The following is a 10,748-nucleotide window of genomic DNA, read 5'->3' as shown; positions in this document are numbered from 1 at the left end:
TACCTTCCTATGAATCAATATTTATGATCATTGAGTACAAGAAAAACGAGAAACTGAATGTGCTCCACTGAAAAGAATCTAGCCTAAATTTGGGAAATTCAGTGATAAGATTAGGTGTAAATGTCTATTATATAGTAGCAGTTTCTCACCCCTAGCAACAGTCTGACTGTCATAGTCTAAGAGTCCAGTAAGACACTGCATTTCCACATTAGCACTTTTTCTTTTTCTCTTCCCCTTCCAGGGCTACATTACTGATCGTTTGGCATTCAGTGATGGTTTGGGTTTCAGTGCTGCAGGAACCCGGTCTGAGCAGGACTGTCACTAGCCACTCAGAGTGATTTGCCTGGTTTTCTCTAAAGGCACTGCCATCTTTACCTGAAAGAGCAATTACAGATCTGAATGCTGACTCAAGAGACCCTCGCCAAAGTTCTTCAGCTATGTTGATGACACCATATAGCTTCAGCAAAAGCCACCTCTGCATTATTGAAATCTGTCACAAAGTTTTCAGAAAGAAAGTGGCATAGAGAGTTCTAATCAGAGAGATGTCAGAGATATTTTTTATATGAGAAACACTGTGCGGAACGATTTTCTTTTTTTTCCCTAATAGTTACTGTTTTTAGCATGCTCCAAAACTCAGCCATACCAGATGGCAGTGAGCCCCCATCACAGGCAAACTCCTCAGTTCTCTAACTCCATTCTACAGTCCCCAAAAGAATAAACAGCATTATATTATTTCTCATACTTAATGCTTAATGGAGCATTGAACAAAATACAACAAAGACAAATTGGCAAAGTATGCCTTAAGTGTCCTATGACAGGAATACAAGTGACACTTGGCCAACGCAGTCTTTTCTCTCACTCACTGAGAAATGTCAATCAAGACCTCTTGCACCCTGACAGACCGTCCATTTACTGGAAATACTTAAGAAGCTTTGGATCACTCTTTTCCCTGTGTTAATAGTGTCAACAATGAGCTCTTTATCTAAGGGTCAGCAGGTCAGTAGGCCGTCAGCTTGGATTACTCGTTGTTTCACTTCAGGGCCCTGTTTCCCTGACCATCAACACAGCATGCGGGCTGGATTTTTCCTGGGATCTGTTCTGGAGTGGAACAACTGGGTATCTCCTCAAACAAAACCCACAAATGGTTTGATGCTCAGATCAGTCAAAGACCATTCTGGTAGGTGCTATGGATGGGACTGTTGCCTCTTCCCAGCTCAGGCCTCCAGCATGGACCCAGTATGCTGGACCTTTTCATACGTTGTATTATCATAGCCTGCTATATGCAGCCCACGCTCTCAGCACTCTGCTGGAAGGTTATAAATCTGCAGCAGGTGTCTGTCACAGGCGAAACAGTCTTGACTCAGGGAATTTCATTTAATTTAATGTATTGCCAATTAACATAAACTTTTAATTACTGATTTGGGCATTGAGAAAAAAGTAGTAGTAAACAATTAAACAAACACTTAAGGAAACACGTTCTCTTCCTCTTCCCCAGGCTCAACTTCAGTCCAACACCTCTCCTCCTCCCTTTCTAGCTTCCACTTGTCTTGTTTTTGCTGCATGTTACACTCAGGCCCTCCCAATTCCTTTGGTGAGGCCACAGCAGTGCAGGAGGTTGGGGTCCATAGCCAGGGGTTTCTTTCTGCTGCTCCTTGCTTCTTACTCTTTTCCTTCACTGTCACTTACTTCTTATTTCTCCTCTGCTCCAGCACGGTTTCCCCCACAGGCTGCAGTCCCTCAGGGATGCCCCTGGCCCAGCATGGGTTCCCAATGGCCTACAGTCCCTCAGAGGGGTACCTCCTCCAGTGTGGAGGGTCTCCTTCCCAGAGTGCACCTCCGGCCATGTCTCCAACAATGGCCCCTTCTACTCACTCTGTTTTATTTCTCACATGTTCCCTTTTGTATTTCCTGTGTGTCTACTCTAACATGTGTCCTCACATGTCCTCTCCTGTGTCCCCTCTTCTGTCTCCTGCCCCTAGTGGCTACTGCCCTTTCTTTAATGTTTGAGCAGCAGCACTATGTGCTCCCCTGATTGATTGAAGTTTTGGCACATGGTGTGTTATTTCCATCTGCTTCAGAGCCATCTGGAACTGTCTGTGACTGGCACAGGGCGGTTCATGGCCTCCTTCCACACAGATCACTCTTGCAGCTCCCTGCAACTGAAGCCCTGCCATTTATGCCCAATATAATGTCTCATTTTCTCAAGCATATTTAAAAAAAAAAATAAATCTTTAAAAAAGTTAAGAAATAGTAAAGTATCTCAGAGATACTTTACTCAGAGAGACTTGACAAGGCCTGGAAGAGAACCCAGACTTTTGTAGCAGAAGGACTCAGAAATGCAGGGCAGGAAGCATTTCTCTGTTCACCAATGGGGAGCAGCAGGATGGCATGATATTGAGAGATTTGAGGCCCAAACCAAGCTATGTAGCTCAAAATTAGAAAGACTAAAAGTGGCTCATGATGAAAACCGACTCAAAGCAGACAAATGGTGTCAGTGTGTTGGAGAGAGACTGTAGGGGAGTAGAAACAAATGAGTGGGCACAATTGCCTAAAGGATATTAACTAAGCCAGAGCACTGTGAAAGGGAGTAACCTTGGAAGTGAGCAACTATGGGACTACCAGGAGAACAGCCACTCTCTGGAGCTTATCACTTGGTTGGCACATGGCATCCTCCTGTGGATGTGGATGAGTGGAGAGCAGTGGATGTAATACACCATGGTTTTATTAAAGCTTTTGACACCTTCTCTCATTGCATTCTTATTTGAAAGCTGAGGCAATGTGGACTAGAAGTAATGGACTGTTTGGTGTGTTAGAAACTGGCTTAAAGGGTAGTGATCAGTAGCTCAGAGTCAGGCTGGAGGCCAAAAATGAACAGAACTGAGGCCTGTATTATCATCTTCATCAAAGACTTGGATGATGGTATGAAGTGCACCCTCAGCTAATCTGTGGATGACATTAGATTAGCTGGAGTGGCTGACTTGCTAAATGGTAGAGCTTCAGTCCAGGACTTGATAAATTTTAGCATTGGGCCAGCAGACCTCCTGAAGGTTATGAGGAGAGAGAAGTTCTGCAGCTGAGGCACAATAACTCTATGTTGCTACAGGCTGGGAAGAGACTGCCTGAGTAGTACTGCTCCTGAAAAGGATCTAGGGGGTGCGTGGACATCAGGCTGAAAGAAGGCAACAGTGTGCCCTCATAACAAGGAGGTTAAACTGCATACTGGACTACTTTAGACAAGCATGCCTAGCAGATCAAAGGAAGTGATCATCCCCCACTACTTGGCACTCAAGTATGATATCTAGTTTTAGGCCCTCAGTTCGAGAAAGGTGTGGAGAAAATGGAGAAGGTCCAGTGGAGGGCTACTAGGATGGTTGGAAGCCTGGTGCATGTGATCAAGAGAGGTTGAGGGAGTTAGGCTTGTTTAGTCAGGTGAAGAAGAGGCTAAGTAATTATCAAGTAGCTTACAGCTGTTTGAAGGGCGGTTACAAAGATAACTGAACAACGCTTCTCAGTAGTGCTAGGTGATGTAACAAGGGGCAATGTCCACAAATTGCAGCTTGGGAGGTTAAGACTGGAAAAAAAACTCACTAGGATAGTACAGCACTGGAACAGGTTTTACAGAGACACCATCCTTGGAGGTTTTTAAGACTCTGATAGACAAAGCCACAGCTGACCTGATCTAGTGTTAGCAACAGTGCCAGTTTGAACAGGGGACTGGACTAGACACCTCCAGAAGTCCTTCCCAAAGAACATTTCTCTGAGTCTATGATACTTTGCATTGTTGTTATTCTTAGGAATCAGCCACAGAACGTTAGTGGTATCTGGAGTGCTTTGGAATTTGCTTAGAGTCATGAAACGTCTTTTAGCCACCTATTCATTGTACAAAGGAATGCTTTCTATGCTTTCCAGATGTCAAGGAGCATCAAGGACAGGCTGTTCCACAAGGAAGGGGAGCTGAAAGTGATGGCAAGGCAGGCAGGGGCTGCGACCTTCTCTTCTCCTCAGGTAGTTCAGTCAGCCATGGTCAGGATCAGGTCCAGGGACAGTGATCAGGATCAGTTTCAGCCTCAGTGATCAGCCAGAAAGTCTGTTGTGAGGAGCCAGGTCCAGGACCAAGCCAGGAAGTCAGGTCAGTCAGGCGGGATCAGGGTCAGGATCAAGGTGATATTAGACTGGGTGCAGACACAGTTGCTATGCAGCTGTAAAGTACCACAGGCAGGGCCAAGCAGAGGAGCCTCAGCTTAAAAGCAGCTCCCAAGGGAAGGCTTGGGACAGCAAGCCCTTGCTTCTAGCTTTTTTCACAACAATTCTTACCGGTCAAGAGTCAGCTTTGGACTCAGCCAGCCAAACTCGCTAATTCAGCCAACTAAACTCCTAGAAGTGGGGAAGTGTGCTCTGGGCCTTGACGCTGGAAGGATTCCTGGCCAGAGCTCAATCAGTCAGAGCCTAAAGCTGGACAGGAGAGCCTCTCTGGCCCCTATGCCCCCTAACCACATCTTGGTTACAAGGCAGTGATTCAAGTTAACTGAATGCCTTTTCAGTAGACGCTTTAGTAGGTTTTAGTAGCTAAAATCCCTAAGAAATGTCCCACACTAGAGAAGTGGTGGGTTCACCGCATCCAGTCAGACTGTGGCTGCTTCATCATTCTGACAAATCAGCTGGCTTGACCATCTCCTTGTTGCAGGAAAAAAGTAGTATTCAAGGCTTAGCTAAAGGGTAGTTATCTCTGTTATTCAAATCATTTCCTGAGCTTAAGTTTTCTTCTCTTTTCACCCTTGCAGCAACAAGTTTTCATGTTGTGTTTAATTAACTTCCTTTGGGTCACATGGGAAGCCTTTCTCCTGGCTTTGCAATGCATCATATTACTCCTCATGAAAAGTATCTGTAGAATATAAATACGTTAAGTTTATTTTTTAATACATTCTTGGCTTTCTGTAGATACTAAGCATAAATAACACAATGTTAAAATGGGTATCAGGCTGCTTTAACTAAATATCCTCCTTTTACCCCCTCCTACTTTACATCTTTTTTAGGTGATCTATCCTGGGAGTGTCATGATATCCAGCCAATAGCAACCATGGGGGAGGAATCCTGTGGTCTCCAAGCAGGGAGGGCAAAGGCAATTTTCCTATCATGAAAATATCTTTCAAGGGGCATTAGTTTCCTCCTTGTTCTGCAGGAAATTGGGTTTGATTTGGCAGCATTAAAAGTGTTTAAAAATCACTCATTGTGATTACAATGTTGGCTATGCTCATTTCTCATTATATATTATTTTATTTTATTATATTCCTTCCACTAGAGCTATGGCACTGTCTACCAGGGCCAGTAATTCAAGGAGAGACATCCCTTATGGGTATGTGAGCACATGGAAAAAGCTGATTTAGGAAAGATCATTGTTAATTCAAGAAACAACCTCATTCTGATTGCACAAAGAATTAGATTAAATGCAAAGGAGCCTTTCATTTCAGTTTATAATTCCTGCTGCTTCTTATATCTGGCTCTTATCCACTGCCCACCCAATATAAGCACAGTGGACTAAACCAGCATTCATCACTGTCCTTTCAGTAGAGCTTTAGTATGATAGCATTAGTGTGAGACACCTTCTTCTGTGCTGCCAGGTGAGCAGGGAGGATGTAACACAGCAGAAAGTTGTCAGATCCTATAGCCGAGTACAACTCAGATTTCAAAGCCAGGAAAATAAACTCCTGAATGGCTGTCATGCTTCAAGGCAGAGAAATTCTCATGCCAGATAAAAGTATCAGAAGAGATCTTGGCTCTGTCTCAAACTCTTGTTTTGTGGTAACATTCTCGATAATCACAAGCCATAATGTCATTTGATTTACAGAAATGGCTCTTTAGTAATTAAAACACTGGCTTTCAAATAAAGTTAAATATAACTGAGTCCTGAAAGATTTGTATCCTATCTGTCATAATAATCTTCTGCACATCTTTTACATGATTCCTAAGTGGTGTTACACATATTAATGAATTAAGACCTACAACATCTCTGCACTCTAGGTCAGTATTACTATCCTCAGTTTATGGAGCACGAAATGTAAGGCAAACAGTGTAATGATTTTATTCATTGTTATGCAGCACATATGTGAGATAAATGGGAGTAAAATACAGACCTCTTCAATCTCAGGACTGTGCTGCATATATGTACTGCAGAATCCTTCCTTTATCTTAGAAGTAGTAATAACAGGCTTGGAATTCATACAAACTACACCAGGGACTCTCACATTTCATCAGGCTATGGCAAGGTAACAGGGTATGGGAAGAACCAATCATTTGCACTTTTTTAGGATGCCTCACCTATGAAGGGTTACTCTTCCATTGAGCTTTAAAGTCAGAGGAGTCAAGCCAAATTAGTAGTGAGTATGCTCGTATCTGAACTATTAGGGTTTCTCTGCTGAGAGGTGGCAACTTTATATGTTTGTGGCATATACATTCTGTCATCACTCTGAGCCTTGAATATAAATGAGGGATTTTATTTTGCTGCTTCAAATGTGTCACACCAATGGGTTTCCCCTGCATTTTCCAAATGCATATATAAGTAATTCTTGCACATACTATGTTCCCATACGCTGTGGTGATAGGCCTGTCTTAAGTATCTAAATATCAAGAACAGCAGAGAAAAAAATGATCATTCTGGGATAGATATTACAAACCTTGACATGCCAGTACATGTTAGAAAAGGTTATTGAATGCTTTTAGTGAGACCATGCTTATGTTATCCCATTCTTATCCAGAAATGCTTGCTTGCTCTGCCCCCCTCTGGAAGCCATAGGATGAAACATGAAGAACTTGAGGAATCTTGCAGTTCCCATTTCCCTGTTTTGCCAATGTAGCTAGAACTGTTTGAGAAAAGGAAGATTTTAATATACCTTCATATTTTTAACTAGATGAACAATGCAAAGCAGACCATTGCGCTAATTGACACAGTTAATAAAAAAGGTGATAGAGAAAGTGTAACAATGGAGGGAAGCACTGTATGCCTTATGGATCTGGCAAAGGACTGTAAATCATGTTTTCTTAAAAAAGGGATATTACTAGCACAAGGTGAATGAACTGAAAAATATCAAAGTTAGAACTTGCAAATGAAATTAAAACAATGAAAATCTCATTGTCATACAAAAAAAAATAGGGAAATGTGGCCACTGTATAGTGAGAATGAAACATAATCGTGATATGGCACCAAATCCAAATAATATTTTGCCTCATTTTCTGGTAATAACGATGATATTGATGGGATGGAAGCAAATGCCAAATGGCTAATGGAAGTGAACAGAGAGATAGGAATGACTGCATGTGAAATGTAAGAATACTCAATATTCTCTTTCAAGAAACAAGATAATTTACACACTGCAATCTGAAAAACCCTCTGAATTTTTAATGAAACAAGGAGCAGTACCATCTGAATGGAAAAAAGCAAGCATACAACCCATATATAAAAAAGAAGGGAGGGAAATTAGCCAGAATCCCTAGTTTAATCTTAACAACATGTAAAGGTAACACATATTTTGAAGGATTGAATAATTTAAAAAGTATGAAATTAAATAGAAACCAGGATAAAATTTTATACAGATTTAGTAGTGGTAGATTTGTCAGCTGATTATTTTACTTTTATATATTAAAGGATGACTAAATTTTTGTAAAATACAGAAGAAAAAAACACTAAACCCAAATCTAAGTCTCATCTGTCTGTACTGTAGCTGTCTACTGTAGCTAACTACTGACACCATACAGGAAATTATTAGCTATATAGGTGATACGAGGATTATAGCAAGAAATAAGAGTTCAGAACCAGTAATAGAAGAGAAACAACAATTAGTCTAGAAGGAACTACTATTAGTGGAAATCCTTAAACATTTGGGATTGATTTTATAACATCTTCATTAATGGCTCTGGGATAAAAAGTAGGAGTGTTCTAATGAAGTCTGGTGATGACACAAAGCTCAATAGAGAGACAGATTGTAATATTGTTCAGGAAAAACTAAATGACCTTGAGAGTAGAGTATTAAAAACTGGATGAAATTTAATTGCATAATGTGCAAAGTCATGCACTTAACGAGCTAGTAACATGAACTTCTGCAAATTGGGAGTTTCAGTTGAAAATGACAGAGAAGGAGAAAGACCTGGGGGTACTTGCTGATTACAGGAGGATTGTGAGCCACCAGCAAGGTGTAGTTATGAAAAAAACAAATATGACAATTGGAAAATACTTGCCCAGTATATCCAGTAGAGCTAGAGATATATTTTTGTCAGTATGTAAGACATCCATCAGCAATCATGTGAAATATGATCTATTTTCCTTATCTGAAAAGGGGGATTTCAGATGGGAAGAGATGTCAAGACAAGCTACTGGGATTTTCACAGCACTGGAGACATGAATTTTCTTCTGTGTGAGTGCCAGCTCACACCCAAAAGCAATAAAGCCACACAGCATAGTTCTCCTGCCCAAGGACCCGTGATTCTCTGTGTGGAGCTGTGCCATGCCCTGTGGATTCACCAGCTCTAATCAGTGAAAGCCCATTGTACAACAGAAATATAGCCTCTGAGAGGTAGTTTTCTTGGGCTAAAAAAATAAAATTTGCCAGAAATTTGAATGCTTTCTATAAATAAACACTGAATTTAGTAGCTCTTCTATCCCCCAGAAGGAAAATGTTAAGAAAAAAAAACAAATAAGGTGAAAATTGAAGAAATTTAGGCTGAAAATTAGAAGAAGCTTTGTAAGTGACAGAAAAGAGTGATTTTGTAGTAGAATTATGTAGGAAAATAATAAGCTTGTTTTAAGATGGTCCTTGAATTGCCTAGAATCCTTTAGATACATTCATTCTCAAAATGGGCCCAGAAGAAGATCTCTCAGTCCCTCAGTTTCTTCTATAACAACAGAGCACCAACTTCTTGGTTGAAAATTACTGCTAATTAGGAAATTTCACATATATATATGTGTGTGTATGTATTTATACACACACACACACACACACACACACACACACACACACACACCCCAAATGATATCATTAATTCCTTATGAAAAAATGCATATTCAATTCAAGTTTTGGATGTCAGTAACGTTTTCTTAAAGAAAATGCGGCACAGAACTGTGTCGGAGTAAATAAAATGAAATTATTGGAGTTTCTTTGTTGTGTCTGTATCCTTCATAGTGGTCTTCCATTGTAATTAGTGAACTTTTGTGTGCTCACACACCTTTGGCCACTAGGAAGAAAAGTCAGCAGACTGAAGCTGAAACATTTAGAAACATGGCGATATTTTCTGGTGTGCAGAAGTATCTTCTCCAAAAGGACAAACTTTTTCACAGTAAAAACATTGCAAAGGAGGCAAAATAGTTTTTCTACTGACTGCTGTCAACCACTGATGCTTTCATCTGCACTGTGGACACCAATTGTCCTGACAAATATTCTTCATGAGGTCTCTTTTGGGCACATACAATTCAGCAATTGCTTTCCTCTCTGTGACTTAGTGCAGTCCTTTCTTTGGGGATCTAAAGTACTTGTCTTCCTTTTGATTCTGTTAGAGATAAGCTACCAGCTGGCAACTTGCAAACCTTTGCTAGCAAAGTCCCTCTATCTAATTTCCCTGAGCACTTGTTTTTGAAGACGTTTAATTTCTCTGTAACTTTTTTAGGTTTTCCAGCTCTCACAGCCATACATTATTATGCAGATTAGTTTGTATTTCAAGGTGGGATTTTTTTTTTCTCAGTGTACTTTGAGTCCTACATGTCCTGCTACCTTTCTCCAAGCTCTATGTACATCTGTAGCATTTCAGAGATGCTCAGGATCACACTGTTTTCAACAAAATCCAGAACAAGTAGACACTTGCCATCCTCTTCATGTTATACAGCAATTCCATAGTAAAAATTACAGAAGGATGGAAAGAATGCAACTTTGATGCATACAATTGCCCCTGTTGAGCTACTCTGTCATCCGGTTATTCACCCTTGCAGAATACTTGACACCTCCTGAAGGGAGGTCTGCAGGCCTGTGGCACTTAGCATTCAACAGCAGGACTCAGCAAACCTCTGTTCTGTAATAAAATATCCAAAATATGGAAAGAGTCAATTCAATTTAATGATTATTTCTAATTTTTTTCCCCCTTCCAGTGCAGATGTGGTATGCAGCACATCATAGGAAGAGTGATGGACTGATACTCCAACCCTGACACATTGACTGTAACTGCAGCATTGGGGAGGGCCAGACATATGTGCCCTTTCTTGGAAATCACACCAGTGAGAACAACCGCTCAGTGCTAAATCATGAGCTTTGCAAGGCGGGAAGCAAGACTAGTTCCACCCAGTTATTTAGGCAATAATTCAGCTTGAACATCTTGCTAAAAAGTTTCTGGGGCTTTGTGCCTTTCTAGAGATGATTTGGCAGTGGAGATAGACTCCAACAATACCTGACAGAAGGAGCTGACTGCCAGAATCAGTTCTCCATTCTAGCACTTTTGCAAACAATTACTGAAACTACCTTTCATGTGTATAGATAGGAAAAACTATGTATTTGTGATAGTATATATGAGAAATGGAAGAGTGACAAGGGAATACACTTTCTCTCTCACACTCACAGACGTGTCCCAAAGCCATTAAAATCTCAGCTGAAAGGGGAAGACTTCTCCATGATGTGTGAAGTGACAGCTCTTTGGCATTTCTCCAGCCAGCGCTCCCACAGGTCCAGGCTACATGAGAAGAAGCTGATTAACAGCTCTCTGTACCCTGAAGCTAG

The sequence above is a fragment of the Dromaius novaehollandiae genome, chromosome 2, assembly GCF_036370855.1.
Source record: "Dromaius novaehollandiae isolate bDroNov1 chromosome 2, bDroNov1.hap1, whole genome shotgun sequence".
Lineage (NCBI taxonomy): Eukaryota > Metazoa > Chordata > Aves > Casuariiformes > Dromaiidae > Dromaius > Dromaius novaehollandiae.
Note: the sequence above shows the minus strand (reverse complement) of the source record.